This window comes from Microcebus murinus, chromosome 27 (genome assembly GCF_040939455.1).
Source record: "Microcebus murinus isolate Inina chromosome 27, M.murinus_Inina_mat1.0, whole genome shotgun sequence".
NCBI classification, from domain to species: domain Eukaryota; kingdom Metazoa; phylum Chordata; class Mammalia; order Primates; family Cheirogaleidae; genus Microcebus; species Microcebus murinus.
Window position 1 is genome coordinate 15,718,701 of NC_134130.1, and position 24,490 is coordinate 15,743,190.

At 37.0% G+C, this 24,490-nt stretch overlaps 1 protein-coding gene and 1 pseudogene across 1 annotated transcript in view; both read left to right on the plus strand.

Annotated features, from left to right (window-relative positions):
• The window catches only part of COL25A1 (collagen type XXV alpha 1 chain), a 393,583-nt gene that overhangs the window by 157,507 nt on the left and 211,586 nt on the right, over positions 1–24,490 (plus strand). The window lies entirely within an intron of this gene.
• On the plus strand, positions 6,575–8,075 carry LOC105872318 (tumor susceptibility gene 101 protein pseudogene; annotated as a pseudogene).

The following is a 24,490-nucleotide window of genomic DNA, read 5'->3' on the forward strand; positions in this document are numbered from 1 at the left end:
CCCCTGTAATCAGGAAGGAGAAATAACTATTAGGTTCTGCAGCTGAGTGACATTCTATGATCTGGTTTTAATTAGTGTATTTATATAAAATTAAAAATAGAAGAAGGTGAACTTACAAAAAGTTTCTATTAGGCTAATAGTTAGCAAATGGCATTTCAAATCTGTAGAAATTTTAATAACAATAGTAAGTATAATGCAGTCATGCATTCCTTAACGATGGGGACATGGTCTAAGAAATGTGGTGTTAGGTGATTCTGTTGTGCCAACACCATGCAGTGTACTTACACAAATCTAGATAGTAGAGCCTACTACATACCTAGACTATATGGTATAGCCTATTGCTCCTAGTTTACAAACCTGTCACTGTGCTGAATACTTCAGGGAACTGTAGCACTATGGTAAGTATTTGTTTATGTAAATATATCTAAACATAGAAAAGATGCATTGTACATGTTACAATGGCTACTTCACTAGGAAATAGGAATTTTTCAGCTCTACTATAATCTTATGGGACAATCATATACATGGTCTTTCATTGACTAAAATGTCATTATGCAGCACATGACTATAATCATAATAAAGTAGGTCTCTTAGTAGTGAACTGCAGAAGAAAAAGTTTTATTCTCTACTGAGGAAATGCTGATAGTAGGGCAGTTTGTTTATAGCCAATGCATTATTTTGCTATGCATGCAAAAAATGCATTAATTTTCAAGGATAATGACAATGTTCATTTGGCTCTCATGTCACCAATGCTTTTTGTGTAGCTGTCTAACCCTTCATTTCAATTCCAAACACTTTCAGTCCACTTCAGTTTCCTAAACCTCCACTCAGTGAATTCATCTCCAACTTCTGCACAAATCCCAATCTTTGGGTATGCACAGACTAAGCAATTTCTCTTGCTACCCTTACATGATTAGTTCTTTGCCCTTCCAGGGTTAATAATGACAACTCGATCTCTTCTCTCATTTTCTAGATAAGAGCCTCTAGGAAATAAGGTGATCACCTTATTAAATCCAGCTAGGCCTTATTTTTATTATACAAATACCCTGGTCTCCTACCCCATCATTGTTCATTTTACTGTTGTCTTATCGAGAATAGTACTTTCAGAAACTTTTCAGAAGGGCTGGTTTCAGAGTAAGGTTTGGTTTAGCATTCCCAAGAGAAGAACGAGTGCTGTGCATTGTCTCTGTATGATCTCTCGATATGCAGCCTTCGGGCCTGGACATACCAGCTGCAATGTGCGCTACTCTCTGGTAACGGGCACTTGAGCAGATAGGTCAAGAGAGAAGCCGCAGTCTCTACCCAGTTCCTGGCATTTTGCTTTTTCACCTTTATGCCTGCCTCCTCAGAAGAATAGTGGGGTGAGTTTCTTTTGTTCTCCAAAGCCTGTCTGAACACCAAATTTTTACTATTTCTAGGTTAAAAAAACCACTAGCATATTTTAAAAGAGAGTTATGTATATCATCTACTTTGTTCTAATGGAAGCTGAGTCCTTAGAAAGTATGTCTTTGGTGTTATGACAGACATAAAATGGAATGGATTTTCGTGGCATACTGCAACCATTTATTATTTGGTATCAATATAATGGTATATGTCTATTCATTATCATTGAAAGAATTAGGATTTGAGGAATATCTGAAATTTTAATTCATTAGCTTGAATATTATTTTGTTACATGTGCTTTTAGATTTCCAGTATATTGTAACAATATTCACACAGCAAACAGTTTATTTTGGATAATGTTTTACCACATTAACAGCAAATGGTGGTTGGTTATATGGGAGTAGAATAAAATTAATGGTATTCTTTTAAAAACCTGAAACAATTTGACAAGGAAGAAATGTAGACTGATGATTCAAATGCATGATTAGTATATATTTCAGCTGATTTGTTCTTGTCTAATTATTAGAAGATTCTATCTTCTGTATAATAATTTTGGAAAAATCTGCTTTCACACGTAGTCTTTGTATCTCATCAGATGACATAAAGAAAGGCTTATTTTGACTTTTGAAGGAGGATTTGCAAACTAATCATCAACAAGCCACATTTCCACTGATGAATGTCTGAAATCCTAAAGTGTTCAGACATGTGGAATGAAGTATATTGCCAAAATGTAGCATTTGAATGCTCTGTGATATAAATGATTTGATTAAATTGATAGTCAGCTACCATACATAAGAACCTTATGTCAAGTACTAGGTACGAATATGAATCAAGCTAAGTCCAAAAGAAAGTTATAGTGACAAGAAAAGGAGCAGAAGATTCATTCCTAAGTTAGCAAATATAAAACCACATATTTTCTTTGAGGAATTGTTTTTAAAGCTTTTTTTTTTAAAAAGAAGGAAAGTAAAAAAAAAATTCATGATACAAAGTGAACTTGAGTATTTGAGAGGATTATGGTGAGTAGTTAATGGTTCTCTTCTGATGGGGCTCAGTGTCTGTGCCAAGCAAATGTAATGGAAATGAGGAAAACCAAATTCGATGGTTTGCCTTGTGAAACCTCAGTTCTTCTGGCAGGACCTGAACGAAGATTTTTTGACTAGTCAGCCCCGAACGCTATCTCTTCTCCATCACATGTCTGTGGTTTGGATGGATTTCCTTTTTCACTTTTATGCCGTTCTCAGTGGAGAAAGGAAGAGCCCACTGTCTCACTGGAAGGTTATTTTATAAATGCAGAAAAGTTTTACAAAACCCTGGAAGACAAGCTTTAGTCATCATTCATTCACTCATTCATTTATTGTTTCATTCATTCAGCACACATTTATTGAAGCTCTGTTGTTTTCCAGGCACTGTGCTGAATTTGACTAGTCACATAATAATAGTAAACAGGACCTTGGAAATTAAAGTTTCTTTGATTTCTTATGAATATTTTCCAACTAGATTTCTAAATGGTTAAAACATTTTTGTAGCAAGAAATACTAAATCACTATGAATTTAGAAAAAGGAAAAGGCTTTTGATGATAATTTTGAAGTGACCAAAAGGTTGTTATCCAAATTGCATTAAGAATTAGTGCAAAATATGCTTTTAAAAATGTTGATCCCATGTTTTGTCTCAGATACTACTTTATAGGGTTGCCATTAGTTCTGAAATTTTTCTTAATCCTTAGACCACAGCATTTTATTTTATTTCTTTTTTCTTTTTCTCATGTCAGTGATTTTCAGTGAAACATAGCATTTTATTTTTAAACCTACTTTTTGACTATCTGTACTTTTTAAGAGGAAGGATTAAATTAGTAGAGATGTTGAAGCATTTTTAGTTGTAATTACAAATGTGTTAGGAACACCACCTTAGACTAAATCAGAGGGCAGAGAGAATGTGATTTTTAGTTTTAGTTTATGTTTGTCAAGGCACCATTAAAGTCATGTCTGATAGTTCCCTTTTAATTTATCATTTGAGTTCCACTTGTGTTTGGAAGATCATTAGAGTTTAAAACTTGTTTTGTTCGGGACTGGAGTAGGAAATCCAACCAATGTTCAGTGTCACCTTTCCCTGAGAGGGTAAAGAGGTGACTGTAATTTTACCTTATTTTGTTAGGTGGTTGACAGAGTTAATTTTTTTCACTAACAATAGTTCCTTTAACTTTCAATCCTCACAATCTCATAGGAACATAGGTTATTTTCTTCCTGGTTTTATAGATGAGGAGTCTGAGGCTCACGCAGATGGAATCGCTCCAGGTCTCAGACTCAAACTAGATCTTCTCGTGCCAAGTTATGAGCTCATTTTTACTCCATGTAGCACCTCCAAGAAGTCATGGGAAGAAATAAAAGTGCTATGTATACAGGGGGTCCTAGAGTAGTTTTATAGGCAATGTTGCTTATCTTCACATTTATCAAGTTCACACTTTCTTTTTGGTTAACAGTAAGACAAGCACATTTAGCAGTTTTGTTGAATCCATAATTTAGTCCAAGTATCCAAGATTCAAGGTAGCTTCTAAGAGAGTAAAAAGGTAAGGGAGTGGATCTTGAGGGTTGCCCCACAGGAAGTCTATTGATTGCTCTGGGTAGAGTGACATTGGTTGACAATGTCATTGAGTGATATTGATTGCTCTGGGTGATGTGTGTGGTACGAGTGCGTGCATGCATGTGTGTGTGTGTGTATGTGTGTGTGTGTGTGTGTGTGTGTTTTAACTTCTTTGCAGTCTGTGTGCCTGTTCCAGATCTCACTGGGGACCAGTGGTAGTGGCCTTTGACTTACGGTCACTTTCCCTGGATCACAGGTAGCTTTCTTTCTTGCATTAGAGTGCTATAAATTTCTCATGATCCCAAGCTGAGTCTTAGCCTGTCACCTCAGGGTGAAAAGCTCAGTGTCACATTACTGTTTCCTTGGGCTACTATCCATTGCTCCTGACTGACATGTCATCAATGTTTTAAAAGTCTGTATCTTAGCTTTGTGCTTGGTTCTGGTCTGAGGTATACAGTGGTGGCTCACATCTCAACCAATCTTGGAAAACTTGCTCCTGCACTTGTGTGTTTATGCAGAGCAGCCAGACTCTTCAAAGTAAGTGCTGATGTGTCCTGGCCCATTTCAGATTAAGGCGGATTCCCTCTGAGGCTGGTGTTAAGGAGAGCTGTGTTGTGCAGGGCTTTCTTCCACCCAAAGACTTATTAGTCAGACATGTGAGCCATTACTTTACTAGTAAGCAAGGGAGGGAAGAACTGTGTTGGAAATGCTTTAGCTGACTTCTAGGAGAACTCTCAGGAGGTGATATGTGTTCTTGAACACTGTTGTCATGCATGGTGAACTTAAGTGCTGTGTGTGTGCATAAAAGTCTAGATAGACACACACAAACAATTTGGATGAAGATTACTGTTTAAGCAACAACATAGGACATCTCAGAAAGCAATGCAGGGTGATTGAGAAATAAATTGTATAGACAATTTCTGTCGTGGTTTTTGAGAGTAAAGGAATACTTTGGACTGAGGAAGACTTAGTAAAATGAATTTGAGTTGCATCCTAAATAGTGACAGGATTTGTCGAGACAAAGAGAAGAGAGAGGGTATTTATGAGCACAAATGCAAATGCCTTTTGGAGGAGTAGGGAGACCAGTCTAACGGTGGTTAAGGGATTACAGGAAGAAGAATCAAAGCAAATGAATTAGACATAAAGGTTGTGGTCAGATTATAGAAGCCTTTGGATGCCAGTCTGTTGACTGGACTTTATTCTGAAGCATTTCAAAAACTGCTTCCACTAACTTCCTTTCCAGCCACTTATATGATTCTGTTTCTTCCAGGAGGTGTTGCCAAATTTGTGTTTTGCCCTTCACAGTGGGTGAAAAAAGAAATAAGCCTGCACATTTAGATTCTGTTCCTGTAGATAAAAAATATAAGCTGTGCTGAGGAGAGGTCCTTGCTCAGAATGTTTCATTTTGAAAACTGTTCTCTTTGTTCAATCCAGGCTGCAAATATTAGCAACCTGGATTTAACTTTGGGTGCATATTCATCCCTTCAAGATGTCAGTAACTAATGTTGAGTCCAAAATACAATTTCCCCAATTGTTTCTTTTTTTAGTTTCATCATATTATGGGGGTACAAATATTGTTAAGGTTACATATATTGCCCTTGCTACCCCTCCCCCCGTCAGAGCTTCTAGCACGTCCATCCTCCAGGTGGTGCACATCACACTCATCACGTAAGTATACACCCATCCCCCCCCACCTGCCCAACACCTGATAAAAGTTGGGTTTTATTTTGACATTTTGGTTACATTTTATATCTTTGCCTCTCCCTAGGAAGGGTTGGTTATAAGTATGCCCTTCCCCTTCACAATGCTCACCACATCCCTAAGACATGGGTCCCCCACCCCGACTCCCTGGTGAGCACTACTATCATTTGAGTAGTAATCAGTCAGTACCAATTTGATGGCGAGTACATGTGGAGCCCATTTTCCTGATCTTGTGTCACCTCACTTTGGATAATGGGCTTAAGCTTAATCCAGGATAGTATAAGCGGTGCTAGCTCGCTGTTGTTTCTTAGAATTGAGTAATATTCCATTGTGAACATATAGCAAATTTTAATAATCCACTCATGAATTGATGGGCACTTGGGTTGTTTCCATGTCCTTGCAATAGTGAATTGTGCTGCCATAAGCATTCGGGTGCAGATGTCTTTATCATAGAATGTCTTATGCTCTTTTGGGTAGATGCCTAACAATGTTATTGCTAGGTCGAATGGTATTTCTATTTTTAGCTGTTTGAGGTATCTCCAAATTCTTTTCTACAAAGGTTGCACTAGTTTGCAGTCCCACCAGCAGTGTAAGAGTGTTCCTGTCTCTCCACATCCTCGCCAGCATTTGTTGTTTTGGGATTTCTTGATACAGGCCATTCTCACTGGGGTTAGGTGGTATCTCATTGTAGTTTTGATTTGCATTTCTCTGATGACTAGAGATGTTGAACATTTTTTTATATGTTTGCAGGCCATTATTCTGTCTTCTTTGGAGAAGTTTCTGTTCATTTCCATTGCCCATTTCTTGATGGGGTTTGTTTGATTTTTTCTTGTTAATTCTTTTGAGTTCTAGATAAATTCTTGTTATTAGACCTTCATCAGAAGTGTAGAGAGGAGAGGCGGGGGTGGGGGGGTGGGGAGCTGGCCACTTGGTGTGCGATTGTGTGGGGTGGCCTAGGGCAGCCCTGGAGTGGCTGACCCTCTGCCTGCGGGGACGAGAGTCTCGAGGCGGCCATCTTGGCGGTGTCGGAGAGCCAGCTCAAGAAAATGGTGTCCAAGTACAAACACAGAGACCTAACTGTACGTGAAACTGTCAATGTTATTACTCTATACAAAGATCTCAAACCTGTATTGGATTTATATGTTTTTAATTCCAGGGAATTAATGAACTTCACTGGAACAATTCCTATGCCTTATAGAGGTAATACATATAATATTCCAATATGCCTATGGCTGCTGGACATATACCCATATAACCCCCCTATCAGTTTTGTTAAGCCTACTAGTTCAATGACTATTAAAACAGGAAAGCATTTTGACACAAATGGGAAGATATATCTTCCTTACCTACATGAATGGAAACATCCACAGACAGACTTATTGGGACTTATTCAGGTCATGATTGTGGTATTTGGAGATGAACCTCCAGTCTTTTCTCGTCCTACTACTTCAGCATCCTATCCACCATACCAGGCAACAGGGTCACCAAATACTTCCTACATGCAGGCATGCCAAGTGGAATCTCTGCATACCCATCTGGATACCCTCCCAATCCCAGTGGTTACCCAGGTTGTCCTTACCCACCTGGTGGTCCATATCCTGCCACAACAAGTTCCCAGTACCCTTCCAAGCCTCCTGTGACCACTGTTGGTCCCAGTAGAGATGGCACAATCAGCGAGGACACCATCCGAGCTTCTCTTATCTCAGCAGTCAGTGACAAACTGAGATGGCGGGTGAAGGAGGAAATGGATCGTGCACAGGCAGAGCTCAATGCCTTGAAACGAACAGAGGAAGACCTGAAGAAAAGTCACCAGAAACTGGAAGAGATGGTTACTTGTTTAGATCAAGAAGTAGCTGAGGTTGATAAAAACATAGAACTTTTGAAAAAGAAGGATGAAGAACTCAGTTCTGCTCTGGAGAAAATGGAAAATCAGTCTGAAAACAATGATATTGATGAAGTTATTCCTACAGCCCCACTATATAAACAGATTTTAAATCTGTATGCAGAAGAAAATGCTATTGAAGACACTATCTTTTACCTAGGAGAAGCCTTAAGGCGAGGAGTAATAGACCCGGATGTCTTCCTGAAGCATGCACGTCCTCTGTCCCGTAAACAGTTCCAGCCGAGGGCACCAATGCAAAAAGCAAGAAAGACTGCCGGTCTCAGTGACCTCTACTGACTTCTCTGATAATCAGCTGGAGATTGAGCTCGTCTTAAAACATTCTTTTCTTCTCTTTTGTTCTCTTATTAGTAAGTGCCCAGAATAAGTTATTGCAGTTTATCATTCAAGTATAAAATATTTTGAATCAGTAATATATTTTCTGTTTTCTTTTGGTAAAGACTGGCTTTTATTAATGCACTTTCTATCCTCTGTAACCTTTTTGTGCTGAATGTTGGCTATGCTAAATAAAATTTGTTGCATAAAAAAAAAAAGTGTAGGGAGCAAATATTTTCTCCCATTCTGTGGGTTGTCTATTTGCTCTAATGATAGTTTCCTTGGCTGTGCAGAAGCTTTTTAATTTGATCAGATCCCATTTGTTTATTTTTGATCCAAATTGTGTCATCATATCATTGCTACTATAGTTCTCAATGATATTCATTCAGAAAATGAATTTTCAAGTGGAATTTTAAACTGATAATGTTCCACTTGGTATTCTGATCAAGATGTAAGTGTGTGAAACCTAAGTAATAAAGAATGTTTTTTTTTTAAATAACACTTACTTACAAGTATATTATCTTTAATAAGACATTTAGACATAATATAACTACATTTCAGCACTTGCAAGCATTATGTTTAGTTCTGGTTTATATGAGTTCTAGAACTGTATATTTTAAATTTAATTTCTGAAAACACTTTCATGGTTTCCTAACAGCTTTTTGACTTTTTGATGAATGCAATAGAATGACTGATGACAGATGCCCTCCTCTATGTTTAATTAAGATGAAAAGTCATGTACCAAAGCAAAAAATTTTTTATGTGAAGGTAGAATGTAGAAGAAAAATAAAACCTGCTAAAAAGGAAATAGTAGAAGACAGAAATTTGGATTAAAGATTCATGAATAAATTATCAAAGGCCTGCTAAAGAAGGAATTATGTAATATTAGCTCCCTATGATTTTTATAGTTTAAATATACTATTTTGAACTTAAACTCTATCTAGAACAAAAGTAATTTTACTTAAGAAATAACTTTAATTAATTCTGAAATAGAAACATTTTACAATTTTATATATATACTATATTATGAAATAGAAATGTCATGAATTTTGTAAACTCAAACTTCTTGCAGAATTTGTAGCACTTCATATTTATGTTACTTTAATTAACTCTGAAAAAATATCTATTTAGCAATTATACTTCAAAAATACGCTCAAATAAGTTATGTAGTAGATGTAACTGTCCTAAATGCCTCAAGTTGATCTAACCTCATCACTTATAATCATTCGAATGGACCCAAGGTGAAGTTGGCTTTTGTATTTTTTATGAAAGAACAGAGTGAATCAAATCAGTACAGGCTTATGTAAGAAGTTACTTCCGAGCACTTTTCAATCTTCCACTTAGTGTAGCAGGGGTCCTCAAACTTTTTAAGCAGGGGGCCAGTTCACTGTCCCTCAAACTGTTGGAGGGCCAGACTATACTTTCAGAAAAACTATGAACAAATTCATATGCACACTGCACATATCTTATTTTGAAGTAAAAAAACAAATGGGCAAAAACATCCACATGTGGCCTGCGGGCCGTAGTTTGAGGACGCCTGGGAAGGGAAGAGAAACTCATACTTATTAAATACAGGTATTGCCATACACCTTCCTGACGTCCTGTGAGATAGGCATTCTGGAAAAGAAATTCAAGATCAGAGATTAGAAATCAATTAAAATCAAATTAAAGTCTAAAATCAATTAAAGTCATTTCATTGGAAATGACCTGGTCTTTCTGTGAGGATGACTAAACGTATGCTGTACCAGAGCATTATCTGTGACCTTATTAGGTTATGTCTCTACTTTGATTGTTCCGTGTCATTTTTTCCTAGGATGTTATGACTCTTTTCATTTCCTGTCTTCTTTTGTTTGAGATGTTTTTCAACTATTAATCCTCTTTCCAAGTGTCCCACTGTGCTTATCCAGCCCTCTTCCTCATGAGCTTGTCATGTGTAGGTGTAGCTCCTTTTTCAGTTCTCTCTGAAACTTTTTACTAATAAAGAGTGAACGAATTAGGCAAAGATGATGTTTATATTTCCGCTTCTTTCTCTTGGCTGTATGTGGTTGATTTTTAAGAGAAAAAGGCATCACAGTATTAAAACTAGAATTCCCCAGGGGAAAATTGCTTGAAAGAGTCCTCTATAGTCACTGTCTTCACTCTCCTACTCAGTTAGGTTACTGGCCCCATCATTCTCTTGCCAAAATCACCAGTGGTCTCATGTTAGGGGTTACTGTGTTTCCCCAAAAGTAAGACAGGGTCTTATATTTATTTTTCCTCAAGAAGACACCGTAGGGCTTCTTTTCAGGGGATGTGTTATTTTTTTTAAGTATGGTGCAACAATCTACATTATTCAAATATAGTTAAGTCATCTTCTTCTGGAATATCATCATAACTCTGCAAACCCCAGATTCCATCCTGAATTTCTTGCGACTCTTATTTCGTTTAGAACCATTGGCCCCCATCTCTCATGTCGAGCAATAGAGCTCTCATGGGGCAGATGAGAAGGGCTGCTTGTCTTCTTTACCGCTCCGCGATGAAATGCACGGGTTGTGCAGATGCGCTGTGTAGCCACGCCCGTCACTAGGTCTTATTTTCGGGGTAGGGCTTATGTCGCACAAATGCTTAGAAATCCTGCTAGAGCTTATTTTATGAGTAGGTCTTATTTTCGGGGAAACACGGTATGTGTGGCACCACAGAGAAGAGTGTTTCTTCCATTCTAATGTAAACCCCATGAAAGCTGGGAAATTGTCTCATTTACTTGTATAAATTCAGGGCCTGGAATACTACCTGGTTCTTAATGAATATTGATAAATGTATAGTGATCATTCATTCATCAACACTGATGGAATGTCTACTTCATAGCACTCTGTTAAGTTTCATGAGATGAAGTTGAATGGGATGAGGTCCCTGTCTCTAGAAGCTCACAGATTTGTGGGGGAGGCAGAAAAATAAATCAACCATTTTAGTATAGTCAGATTCATAATTTATAACATCGCTTTGTACCTCATAAATGTATACAATTATAAGTTACCAATTTATAATGAAAAAATTGCTTATTTAAAAACAAAACTAATCTCAGAACCACTGGTTTGAACCTCAGTTCAATTGGCATCAGACCCTACATCTGCCCCCACACCTGCTCCTCATTGAGGAGCCATAATTGCTCTAATTCTTCACAAATTCAGAATTATTTTTGTCATCTAATGATATTAGAAGTGTAGAGTCATGAAGCTGAGAAAATAAAAGATATTTTCATTTACTTTTATTTGCATAAAATTCTCATTTTGGACCTTCAAATTAATTGTATACCTAGGTAGATTAGAAAGAAAAATTAACAATACATATTTTTGAAACATAGAGAATGATGAGGTTACAAAATCTAGAAAACAAAAGCCACAGTTATTACCAGTAACTTTGACAATTATGGATTACATAAAATATCTTTGACATTTTAGCTAAATTTCATAATATGAAGCCTTGCCCTAAATGCCTGTAATAGGCATTTTTATGAGTTAGTAACTAAGAGTAAACATTTTCTTTTAAAGGTGTCTTTTCTAGCTTATCAATCATACTCTCTTTGTACGTGCAGGACGGTGTTTTTTATAAACACCTGTGAAGGGCACTATATAAGATGCTTTTTAGAGATGAATTCAGCACAGCCTCTAAACCGTGCCAACTTTCTCAAGTATTAGACAAGATTGATAAGATTAAAACTTCAAAGCATTTGCTTAATAAGAGCAGCATAAAGTAAACTTTTCTGTATGTGTTGATTAATTTTGAAATCTTATTTGAAGTTTTAAATATATGTGTATATATTTTTTATATATTTTAAGAATGTATTAAATATTCTGAATGAAAAAGGAAACTCAGAGTCCACTCATTACCACAGAAGCTTCAGAGTATTAAATAACTTTTGTACTAACTTTTGGATGCCAGTCAAATTGTGTGTTGTTTTTTTAAAAATATAATGATACGAATAGTGTTTAGAATGAGGCTTAAATAATAATCACAGAATAGTGTATATCTTAGTCCACTGCAGCTATTTGACCCGATTTTTAAATATTATGGGAATTCTAATTATTCAAGAAAAAGTACAGGTGGGGCATATTATGCAAAGAGCAATAAATCTTTTAGGAATATACATCCTAATGTATGTACTTAAATGTCTGTATTTAATAACAGAGCTTATTAAAATACAGGAAGCAAAATAAAAGTAATATACCTTCCTCAGTGTATAGTAAGCAGATCATTCAGTAGTGTATTAAATGTTCTTAATAAACCTGAAATGTTCCAATAGAGCAGAGGACCACTGAATGTGAAACAAGGATCACGCACATTATAGATGAATCTATTTTCTGATGCGTGCACATAAGTTAGAGAGTTCGCTTCTTTCAGGCAGTTATGGTACGCGGATTGCTTCAGAGAAGGCAGTTGAATTTCAAGGCACAGGTTAGGGAGTGGTGTTTCCATGCCTGGTGCCACTTAGGCGGGGACTGGAGGCAGTATGAGCTTGCAGATGAGTAGAGTGGTTAAATTTCTGTGTTTTAGGTACAGACACCATTATTGCTTTGCTCTGTCAAAAAGCTTTATAATCCTAAGGCTTCTTGTATATGGTGCTACCTTCAAAGAGGGAGTTTTGTTTTGTTTTGTTTTTAACCAAAAGAAAGAATAATGCCACAGCATGAATGCTAACAGTAGCATTGTTGAGGGCTGGGATTCAGCCATGGCTCTTGGATTACTTGAATGTTGCTTCTCCACTAGCTTCTTGGAGCATTTGCCATTTTGCCCACACATGGGGTGGTTGATTGGCAGGTCCATATTCTGCCCTCACTATACTTGCATTCTGAGTAGAAGGATCCCACACAGGCCAGGCATGGTGGCTCACACCTGTAATCCTAGCCTTCTGGGAGGCCGAGGCAGGAGGATCACTCAAGGTCAGGAGTTCAAGACCAGCCTGAGCAAGAGCGAGACCCCGTCTCTACTAAAAATAGAAAAGAAATTAATTGGCCAACTAAAAATATATAGAAAAAATTAACCGGGCACAGTGGCATGCCTGTAGTCCCAGCTACTCAGGAGGCTGAGGCAGGAGGATCTCTTGAGCCCAGGAGTTTGAGGTTGCTGTGAGCTAGGCTGATGCTACAGCACTCTAGCTGGGGCAACAGAGTGAGACTCTGTCTTAAAAAAAAAAAAAAAAGAGGGTCCCACACAGACTAGGTGACAGCAGGTGTCCTACTATTTGCTATCTGTTGACTCTTTCCTTGTCTCCCTCCCCTTCGTGCACTGGAGCACACTGTTGGATACAGCACACTGTCAGGGAACTTATCTGAGGTATTTTGATAATGCCATAGGCACTTGCAAGTGCTGCTCAACCAACTCTAAAGGTGTGTAAAGGGAGACTGATGCCTTGCGAAGGTGGCTGGTCTAGGCTCCTGTGAGCAAGAAGAGACTCTTCCAAGAAGATTAACTAGAGTTTTACTTGAATATCCAGGTGTAGGTGATGGATATTTATAATTACCCGTCAAGGAGTAATTCCCAACAGTTAAGCATAGGACCGAGTATAAGATTGGCTCCTTATTATAGTGACAGAATTGAAGTGCCAATTAGAGAACAATCTGTAGAGCTTTTCTATTTATTTTTAATATTTTTAATGTTAAATAATTCAAATCCTACTATAAAGATCTCATCACAAAACATAGCTCAAAGCAAAGATGAGAAAGAAATTATTTGGAATATAATCATTTAAGGGTGGATTTTCCCCACTGTTCTTCCAACTTTATCATCATTACTAGACAAATTGGCACCTATTCATTCAGTTTTATGGATGTTGAGAGTCAAACATGCAACATATGTTTTAATTTACCAAGTAAGATTTCTTTTCTTTTCTCTTTTGGTACCAGAATCTTTTGGGGTTGAACATTCCGCATCCTTTAGCTGGTGTGTTAATTATGCATTTGATTCACAGTGAAAGGTTCAAATTTGTCATGCTGCAACTGTTCAGCCCTTGACAAATGACTCTGATAGGTGACACCCATTTTTAAATTAATAAAGAACAGCAGGAACTGAATTTCTTCTAAAAAATGTGTAGTACTGGGAGCTTCTTTGGCAAGTTACCATTTGCCCTTTTGCTTTAAGTCTCGAAAACTCATGTGCTTTCCAACAGAGCTAATAATCATTTTAGGGGAAGGGTCCTCTTGGGGCTTCCTTAGTAGCTTCCATTCCCATTACTACTTTGGCTTACTTTACTTTCTGGATTTAGTAAACTTTACAGTAACGTCTACCTCATCCCTATAAAATACAGTAGATGTATTTTCAGGATAAAAGATTCTTGTATTCTATCATTTACTCTTTTAGCATATATTTATTGAGCACTTTCATGTGCTAGGCAATGTTCTTGGTGCTAGCAGTGCAAAGATAAACATCTTCACTTGGAGCAAGCACAAAGATTTAGTAAGTCAGTGTTGCTGTAATGCCAGATACCTCCAGGGAACAGAAGGAAATAGGTTGGAAAAGTGGTAGACGATTGCAGAGAACCCTGAATGCTAAAGTTTTTGCATTCTATCCCTTGATGGCTTTGTGTACAGTGGAAATAAATAATCAGAGATGTCCTAAAGGAAGATTAATATAAGATCAGTATGTTTAATGCATTGGAAAGGAAAAAGGCTGGAAGCTAATTCACTTGGAATTTTACAATTGTCCAGGTGAATGGAATTGAAGATCTAAATTGAGATGGAAGTAAGTGGAATCAGAAGAAAGAATGGATGCAGGATACACTGCAGAATAGACAAGGAAGAAAGGAAGTAGTCAAACTTTATAATAATAAGATTGGAACCTCAGAGACAGGAAATATACTGTATTTAATCTGAGGATAAGATAAATTCTGTTTCAAAATTTTGCATTTGAGGAGTCCAAAGGTCCCCCAGGTGGACATAAAAGACAATTGGAAAAGCAGAGTGACATCTTGTGTGGGGCTCAGGGCAGGCTCTTTAGATGCAGGACTCAGTTGAGTAGAGGTGATGGAGCCAGATTGCATTGGCTAAGAGTAGACAGAGAAGACAATGGGACAAGGACAGAACCTTGGGAACAGGCACACCAGTGTCAAAGAGGACTGGGCAGGAGAGGCCAGACAGAAGTGGAAAGAGAACCAGGATCACTTGGTGTCGCAGAAGCTAAAAGGAGAAATGCAAAATGCTGCTGTGAAGTCTAAACATGGGACTGAAAATAAAATGTGGAAAGTTAATTGGTGAGTTTGAGAGATCTCTTTTAGAATTGTGGGGATAAAAGTCAAAACGCAAGAAAGGATAAGGCATATATAAAAACGTTACTTAGGGTTGCCATTTGAAAAACAGAGGAGCACTAGATATATCCCAAACAAAACAAAATGAAATGAAACTTCCTGAAAACTAACCAGGTAGCTCTCAGATGTGAAAACTACTGATTTATACAAAATGAGAGACTGGTATTGCATTATAAATGAATCATGCTGGGCCCACAGGATGTAATGGAATATGGGCTGGAATATTGGGCATAAAAACCTGGTGCATGGTTCTTGCTATAATGTTGCTTGTATAATAACACACCAGAGTAAATTCTCAAGGAATTCACTGTAATGTAAACTGTAGTTTAGGCTCCCCTGGAGTGTTGGAGAGATTAAGTGTGTGATGTGAAAGTAAACATGCTTCAACCATCTGGGTGACCAGCAATTATCATATCTTGAGAATTGGCAGTGGAAAATGTGTTCCTTCTACTCAATATTGCTGATTTTTCATTTTGAGAGCTAATTTACAAGCAATTTCCTTCATTATAGTTTTGATTTTTAAATTTCAACTTTGTAAGAATAATATTAATACTGTGGCCTTAATTAGGGGAAGACATACCTATAATTTATTCATTTTTTTTCTTTCAACACATATCTGTTTATGAAGTCCCTTTCAAACTCTGTACAAGGTCCCAAGGAATCACAAAGGAATAAGAAATGTCCCATATCCACAAGGAACTTCCAGTGGAGAGAGATGGAATAAATTAATGTAGTCGTCTGTTGTATCATTTAAGACAGAAGTACATGACTGGAAAGAGACACAATACGAGGGAACTCAGGTTCTGCTTTGGGACAAGGTCATCATGAAGAAGCTTTATAGAGTTTGTGGCAAGATGAGTCTTGAAATATGGGTGCGTAGTGGATTCTCTTAAGAAACAAAACAAAACAAAACAAAAACCCCACATGTAGTCTTTTCTCTTTAATTTAAAATTTTTTTCCTTTTGCCCAATATCAAAGAATGAAGGTTAGAGAGAAAAAAAGATGGAAGGGAATTTGACATGAAAACCACAGGAGATGAAAGCTATTCTTTTTTTGTTCCCTTATTTTATATCTTTCTTTGTGGAAGATTATTACAGAAACCTGCCTACTGTCTGTCATTTTGTATGCATAGAAGTATTTTATTTTAGTATGAAAATTGTTGGTGTTGCTGTATTTTGATCATACTGAACTTGTAGTTAAAGAAAAAAAATGAAGCAGTCTGGAATGTATGGAGTAATACAAATTGTTATGCTTCCCTTTAGAAGTTATTATTCATTTCTTAGGCTTTCCTTTTTTTATCTTTTCACAATCTCTTTTTTTGACTTTTAGAAACAGTAACAGGTTTGGTGTGGTGGCTCATGCCTGTAATCCTGGCACTCTGGGAGACTGAGGCAGGAGGATCCTTTGAGGTCAGGAGTTTGAGACCAGCCCGAGCAAGAATAAGACCCCATCTCTACTAAAAATAGAAAAATTTGGGTCAGGCATAGTGGCTCACACCTGTAGTCCTAGCTACTTGGGAGGCTGAGGCAGGAGGATTGATTGAACCCAGGAGTTTGAGGTTGCAGTGAGCTATAATGATGCCACTACACTCTAGCCTGGGTGACAGAGGGAGACTCTGTATCCAAAAAAAGAAAGAAAGAAAAAGAAAAAAGAAACCAGTTACTAACTGTGCTAATTCATATAAGTAAAGCACACAGATGACTATTACAGAGTTAACAATATCAGAAATTCTTAGACTAGACTTCTTAGGCAAATACTTGGATTTGTTTCTGAGAAGGTCTTGAAATAGATGAATGCTTCTTTGTTTGGAAGTCCCATTAAATTTTCATTACAATATCAGATTTTTAAAGCTGCTGTTGTCCTTTAGGAAGTTTTATTTTAGAAATGGTTATATTACACTTGTTTTATATGCTGTACTTTTCATAAATATCCTTCTCTCATCACATTGTATTTCCCATCTAATGCTATTCCATAAGAATTTTTTCAAGAAAAAACGTTATTTTGTTAAAATGTCAGTCTTTGAATATATAATATATTTAGATCAGTTTGGGTTCATTGCTAATGTTTATTAAATATTATAACTGTAAGAAATGAAAAGAAATGGAATTAATTTTTTTTTTTTTTGAGACAGTCTCATTGTGTTGCCCTAGCTAGAATGTAGTGGTATCTCATAGCTCACAGCAACCTCAAACTCCTGGGCATAAGCAATCTTCCTGCTTTGGCCTCCCGAGTACCTGGGACTACAGACACCAGCCACCATGCCTAGCTAATTTTTCTATTTTTTGTAGAGACAGGGCCTCGCTCTTGCTTAGGCTGGTCTCAAACTCCAGACCTCAAGGGGTCCTCCCACCTCAGTCTTTCAGAGTGCTAGGATTATAGGTGTGAGCTGCTGTGCCCAGCCCAAATGGAATTAATTTTCAATCTGTCCAATCTAAAGATATGTACTCTAATTTTTGTATAGCCCTTTCCTTTTTTTCTGAACATATTTCTTTGAAATGAGGCAAAAGCTCTGGGTGGGTGATACCGTATTGAAAGCTAAGTCATAATGGTACCGTAGGTTGGAAGGACTTTATGCATTTTTCCTGTCAAGCACAGAACATGTATTAATCGATTCATACATGTGGGGCAGAGGAGACGCACAGCAAATTAAGATTTGCTTGGGGCAAAGGTTGTCCGTGTGTGCAATGTTCCTGAGTTCTCCCAGCTGTACTGCTCACCAGCAGCATGACCTTGAACTGGTTACTTAATTTCTGAAAATTTTACTTACCTGTTCAGTGTAGATACTACTACTCTGCTCAGAACTTTTTAATGAGGATCAAATGAAATAAATATATTGTGCTTTTAGCACAATGCTTGGCACATAATATGAACTCAGTAATTTAAGGGAGCTGATTGCAACAACTGAAGTGAGGTGATAGCTGGAGATAGAACAATTTCATTGCAGATGGGAAGGAAGAGAAACATTTAGGAAATATTCATGATTTAGGTAGTAAAATCTAATTGTGAACCAGGCACGGTGGCTCATGCCTGTAATCCTAGCACTCTGGGAGGCCGAGGCGGGTAGATTGCTCAAGATCAGGAGTTCGAAACCAACCTGGGCAAGAGCGAGACCCCGTCTCTACTAAAAATAGAAAGAAATTAATTGGCCAACTAAAAATACAGAGAAAAAATTAGCTGGGCATGGTGGTGCATGCCTGTAGTCCCAGCTACTCTGGAGGCTGAGGCAGAAGGATCTCTTGAGCCCAGGAGTTTGAGGTTGCTGTGAGCTAGGCTGACGCCATGACACTCTAGTCTGGGCAACAGAGCAAGACTGTCTCAAAAGAAAAAAAAAATCTAATTGTGTACAATTGGAAAGAATAGTAATAAATAGGAAACTGTTTGAATCTGATGTATCTAAAGAACATAAAACAAAGAGGAATCCCATATAATACTGATCGGAACCTGGGTTCAACATCTTTGATAATTACATAAAAGACATTGTTGCTTATCATCATCCTTAAAGTAAGTTTACTGAACAACCCATTTAAAATTTAATCTTATAAATTGGGTTTATTTAGGTGGGAAAAATAAGAGAGATTTTGGAAAAGGACTAGTCAATTTTTATAGTAGAACACCTTTGCACAGGGCATCACAGATTTATGGAGCCTACAGGTGATTTATCCCTTGCTTCTTGTATATAAACTTAAAGTTTTTTTCTGTTAGAATTAACTCTCTTGGGTAAATATTGTATTACAGTGTTTACTTTTATTGTATTTTCAAAATCCATAGAGGAACAGTTTAGTATAATGGTTAAGAGTTAAGACGCAAGAGCCAGATTGCCTAGGTTTGCTTCCCAGCTCTACTACTTATTAAGTCGTTAAGGAGTTATTTAATATTTAACTTCTCTATGCCTCAGTTTTCTTATCTGTAAAATGGGGATAACAATAGTACCTGTCATATAATGTTGAGGTAAGGATTAAATGAGTTAATATTTGTGATAGCACAGTGCCTGGCACGTGGCTAATGCCTTATACGTATTAGTTGTTCATGTGGTGGTGACACTAATGACAACACAATTTTGAGATGATGTGCAAATGGGAGCTGGCACAGTCCAGTTTTCCTGAGTAAAGCGGTCACTTGCTATTAGTAGAAATACCTCTATATTGACTAGAAAGAAAGTCATCGACTCACTGCCTATTTCTTTCCCTTTTGTAATCTGAGTTTGAATTCCATATCAATTCCACATTGCCCCTGCAGTCTCTGGTCATTTCAGTAGATGTTATAAAGTCTCAAAACAGCACTAGCTTCAATGCACTTCAACTCTTAGACATATAAATAAGACTTTTCGGGCTGATTGGAAGAATGTGATACAAAAATTAGCGTGTCAGCTCCAAAATGCTGGAAAATTCTGCTCTAAATAGAGATATTTTTTCTTCTTATTTTTTTGCAGTGAAAAGACAGAATTTTCCCAGCTGCTCTCCCTATAAGCCAGAATTAACTTATTGTGTGTACAGTTTAGCTCTCTGAGCTTGAATTTATCACAGCTCTTATCATAGGGATCTGTATATCTCTGTCTACATACTGGAGTCTTCCCATGGATGAGGGCGACGTTACTTTCCAGCTTTTCATCCCCGGGCTTCGCATGGTGCCTTGCTTAGAAAGTGGCATTTGTGTGTTGCTGTTGAATGAGCGAAAGCAAGAATCAGTTCAAAAGCATTACCCAAGGACTGTGAAGTCTTCAGTTACACTAAACACTATCCTATACAGTTAAAGTGAGTTAATAGTGAATAACAGAATATTCTTCAGTAGAACAATGAGAGCATTCAACTGTCCAGCTAGGAATCTGTCTGAACACCAAGGACAAATGAAAACAAATGAAAATCTTGGGTAGAAGAAAATCCACCTAAAAGATTGTGAGGCTTTGCCATAGTTCAGTCTGAATCTCAGGATTATTATAAAACTGTATTTCAGAATGATCTGTCTTATTTAACACCATTCTTTCATTTGCCTCCTGAAAAAGCACAGCAGCCTCGCTCATCAGTCTATTTCCAGGAGCATCAGCAGAAATTGTAAGATTCTTCTGACCACAAGACTCTGTAGACTTGCCAGTGAAAACATGTATTTTTTTCCCTTCTTGCCGTTTGTTTGCATTTGGTGTGCCATGTAGTACACAGAGACAGAAATCAGCATTCGAAAGCTCTGTGGGCTGCTCTTCCTTCAACACTGACTTTTAGGAGCCAACGTGCTGCGGCTGCTGAGCATATCGGGGAGTGTGCAGGGCTAAGGCCTGGGCAGGTAGGAAGAGTCTCCCTAAGGTGCTGATTTGCACACGCTACAGTGTTGCTGCTTTTGTCCGGATGTATTGCGGTCCACACTAGCCTCCTGCCCTGTGAGTCTTCTAGTTTTTTCCCCTATGGATTTTAACACCAAGAACAAATGAAAACAAATGAAAATCTTGGGTAGAAGAAAATCCACCTAAAAGATTGTAAGGCTTTGCTATAGTTCCATCTGAATCTTGGGAGTATTATGAAACGATATTTGTTCATGCAAATTTTAACATTTCACCTAGAAATAGCCCTCCTACATATTATAAGTACTGCTTAAACATTTGGATGGGCTTATGGTAGTGTCTTTTTTCTAGAATCTAGTTGAATCTTGATCTACTGTGTTTTAATAAATGTGTATTTTTAATCTGAGCTGTAAAAAGCAGCTTTATGATAAATTTTTTTAAATATGCTTTATTAGATTTTTATTTTTTTGAGAAAAGTTGCTTGACAGTTCTGATGATGCAAATGCTTCATGTCTTTTATTTTATTCAAATAAAGAAAAATGCAGATTTGAGAGTATCTGGTAATATATGATAAATAAATAACATCAAGAATTACATAAAGTAGGGCTGGGCGCGATGGCTCACGCCTGCAATCCTAGTACTCTGGGAGGCTGAGGTTGGAGACTCACTTGAGCTCAGGTGTTTGAGGTTGCTATGAGCTAGGCAGACACCACAACACTCTATCTAGCTTGAGTAACAGAGCGAGACTCTGTCTCAATAAAAAGAAAAAAGAATTATATAAATTGGTGCTAAAATTCCCCAGACAACATGGTTGACTTAATTACATCATGGTAAATACTCAGAGCATTTTTAAATAGTACCAAGATCTTCATTCTTATTTAAAAAGCAAAGCAAAACAAGAATTTGCAACATATTTTAGAAGATGAATTATGGGTGATGTTATTCCAATTTTTTTTTTTTTTTTTAGTTTTGGAGAGTATAGGAAAATTAGCGAAAATTCTAGTTTAATGGAGAAACACAGACATTGCAAAAAACCTGAGCACACAAATTAAGAGGCTATCTGGACAGACCCAGGAAATGGGTGATATTCCAGGATAGCCAAAAAGAAAAGACCCTCACTGCTGCAACCAGACCAATTTCATTCTCTCCTCCTCCCAGAATTATCCTTTGTGGGGGATGGCCAAAGTGGAAATTTCAGTCCCCTAAAAAATGGTGAGTCGGGAGACCACCCTTGTCAGGATTACAAATGACCTCCTTACGTTGCACATTTCACTTTCTCCTCCGGTCTTATTCTTCGGCACTTGGTCTTAGTACAGCTTTCAACACCACTGATAATGATATAGCTTGGAAATGCTTGAGGGAGTTTGCCTTTTGTCTGTTTCCGTTTTAAAATGGTTTCATTCTTACCCTTCAGCCGGTTGAACTCATGTCTCAATGGCTGCCCGTTGTTCTGGGGCAAAGTGTTTGAGACTGGTGCTCATCGGGCTTTCTGTTAATAATGGGGACCCAGGGCTATTTAAAATTCTCAGGCTGCCTTTAGGTGTTAGCTGAACTGTTTAAAGATAATGCTGCTGCTTTGTTTCTTAGTACAGGGTGAGAAGAGAGGCCAGAGGTAGGAGGCTGGTTTTGGTTTTATTACCATTGTGGAAATAAAGGTCTAGAAAAAAAATTTCACAAGCTGATAGTTTATCCCATATTCCCTAGAGCAATGGGTTGGCCTTGCACCTAAGTATTGTCATATATGTTCCACAATTTCTCCTTCTCTACTATGTTTCATTTCTAAAAATTTGTTTTTTAAGAATTTTCCCTCATATGACTTTATGCTTCCTGGTTTGGTTTTCCATTTTTATTTAGCCCATTATTCACTTATCAAACTATTCGCGCAGGGTTGAATAATGTTCAGTAATTAGCTTACCTAATAATTTCCCTTAAATACAGCAAATATTCTTATTAGGAATTATATGCAAAATTCTTTGCTATTGTCTCAGTGAGGAGTCTGTAGAATATCAGGGTTAGGCATGTAATAAGCACTCGATAAATGCTAAATTGATTAATAAATGAATAAGTTACTAGGGTTAATTAAAGTTGACAGTGGGGCAAGAAAGCAAGTTCTCAAAGAGTTACAATTTTTACTGTAAAGTAAAAAGCAGGTTCTGCTTCGTTTAAAACACCTGAAAAATCCTATTCATGTGGCCCTTCAGAATGTGATAACTACTTGGAATATAGATGTACAGTCATCCCATCCTTGGTATCCATGGGGGATTAAGTCCAGGAAGTCCATCAGATTCCGAAATCCATAGATGCTCAAGTCCCTGACACAAAATGATTGAGTAATTTGCATACAACCTCCGTAAGTCCTCCCATATACTTTAAATTGTCTCTAGATTACTTATAATACCTAATATAATGTAAATGACATGTAAATAGTTGTTATATGGTATTGTTTAAGGAATAACGACAAGAAAGAAAAGTCTGCACATGTTCAGTACAGATGCAATTAAAAAAATATATTTTCGATCTGCAATTGGTTGACTGCATGGATGCTGATATGTCCATACAGAGGGTTGACTGTATTTATTGTGAATGCTTAAACATTTCAATTTTATGTTGTCAGTCAGGACTCCAAAGAAGCACTGAATGCTTTGGCATTTATATGGGCTTGCAAGTAAACATATAAGATCATGCATATTGTACATTTCACTAAGTCTGAATAGGTTGTGTGGAGGGTAAATATACACAAGAAGTGAAATACACGTTAACGTTCTTAATGTATTTTTATTACATTTTGTTTATTACATTGTGTTAACTGTTTTCCTTTGGAGCTACATTTTTTTTCAATGTTAGAAGTGTTTTGGGGAAAAAATATAGTTTAAAAGTATGTGCTCTCCCACAATTTTATGAGATCTAATAGGCAAAAGTAAAGTTTTAATAGTAATTTTATCTTTCATCTCTTTGTCATTCTGTCTTTTTCAGATCACATAATACCAATTCTTATGATCATTTCCCCCTTCCAACATAATCCTGATCTTGTCTTAATTTTAATCCCAAATTTATGGATAACTTAAAGTTTCTTCTTCATGTAGACACCTAGTTTTGAAATGTTTCCCATATTAAAGTATATTTAGACAACGAGTCTAGTAATTATTTTATTATAATAGTAGAGAATACCTGTAAATCACTTGAAAATTAATTTTTTTGTTTTTATTATTATTTTTATTTCAGCATACTATGGGGGTACAAATGTTTAGGTTACATATATTGCCTTTGCCCTGCCCAAGTCAGAGCTTCAAGCATGTCCATCCCCCAGACGTGTGAACTGCACCCATTAGGTGTGAATTTTAAAGGACAAAATAATGAGACTAATAATGATATTCTGTTCTTGTTGTTGGAACTTTCACCGTAGATACCAGTAACTCAGAAAATGTTGTTGTTTTCTGGATTTTGAATTAATATTTGACTATCATATTCCTATCATAAAACTGTTGCCATCTGGGAAATACTATCTGCCTTTAGAGACTCTATTTTTATCTGTTACTGAGAAACTAGCCCATTTTTGTGAAATTATTAATGCATTTTCTTAATCATTTTACTTTTTTGTTATGAGATACATATAAGGCAAAGCTCACTTTAGCATTTTATTTCAGGGGAACTATTTTGTTGTAGAAATGTGTGAGTTCATGTCACCAATTCCTCTTAAGTCATGTGCATGATTCTTTCAATCTTATTAGAACCTTTGTGCTGTATTAGTGCCTGAATAGTATCAGTGACACTCTAGTAACTTTGTAAAAATTTGCTAAAACAAACTCAGTTTTCTTAAATGAGAGATCTATAATTTTCTTAGCTATGTGGTTCCATTGAATGCCTAAACAACAGGACTATTGTAATGTAAATCATTTAGTCATTTTCTCTTAATTAATGAGACTAACACACCGAACTCCCTTTGAATATTATGCTACTTTCATTACTTAAACTAAGCCACATCATCAGAAACCAGCTCCCTGTGTATTAGATTTTGATGTGGTTTAAGTAGCATGGGAGAACACTAGTTGGATTTTCCACATTAGCTAA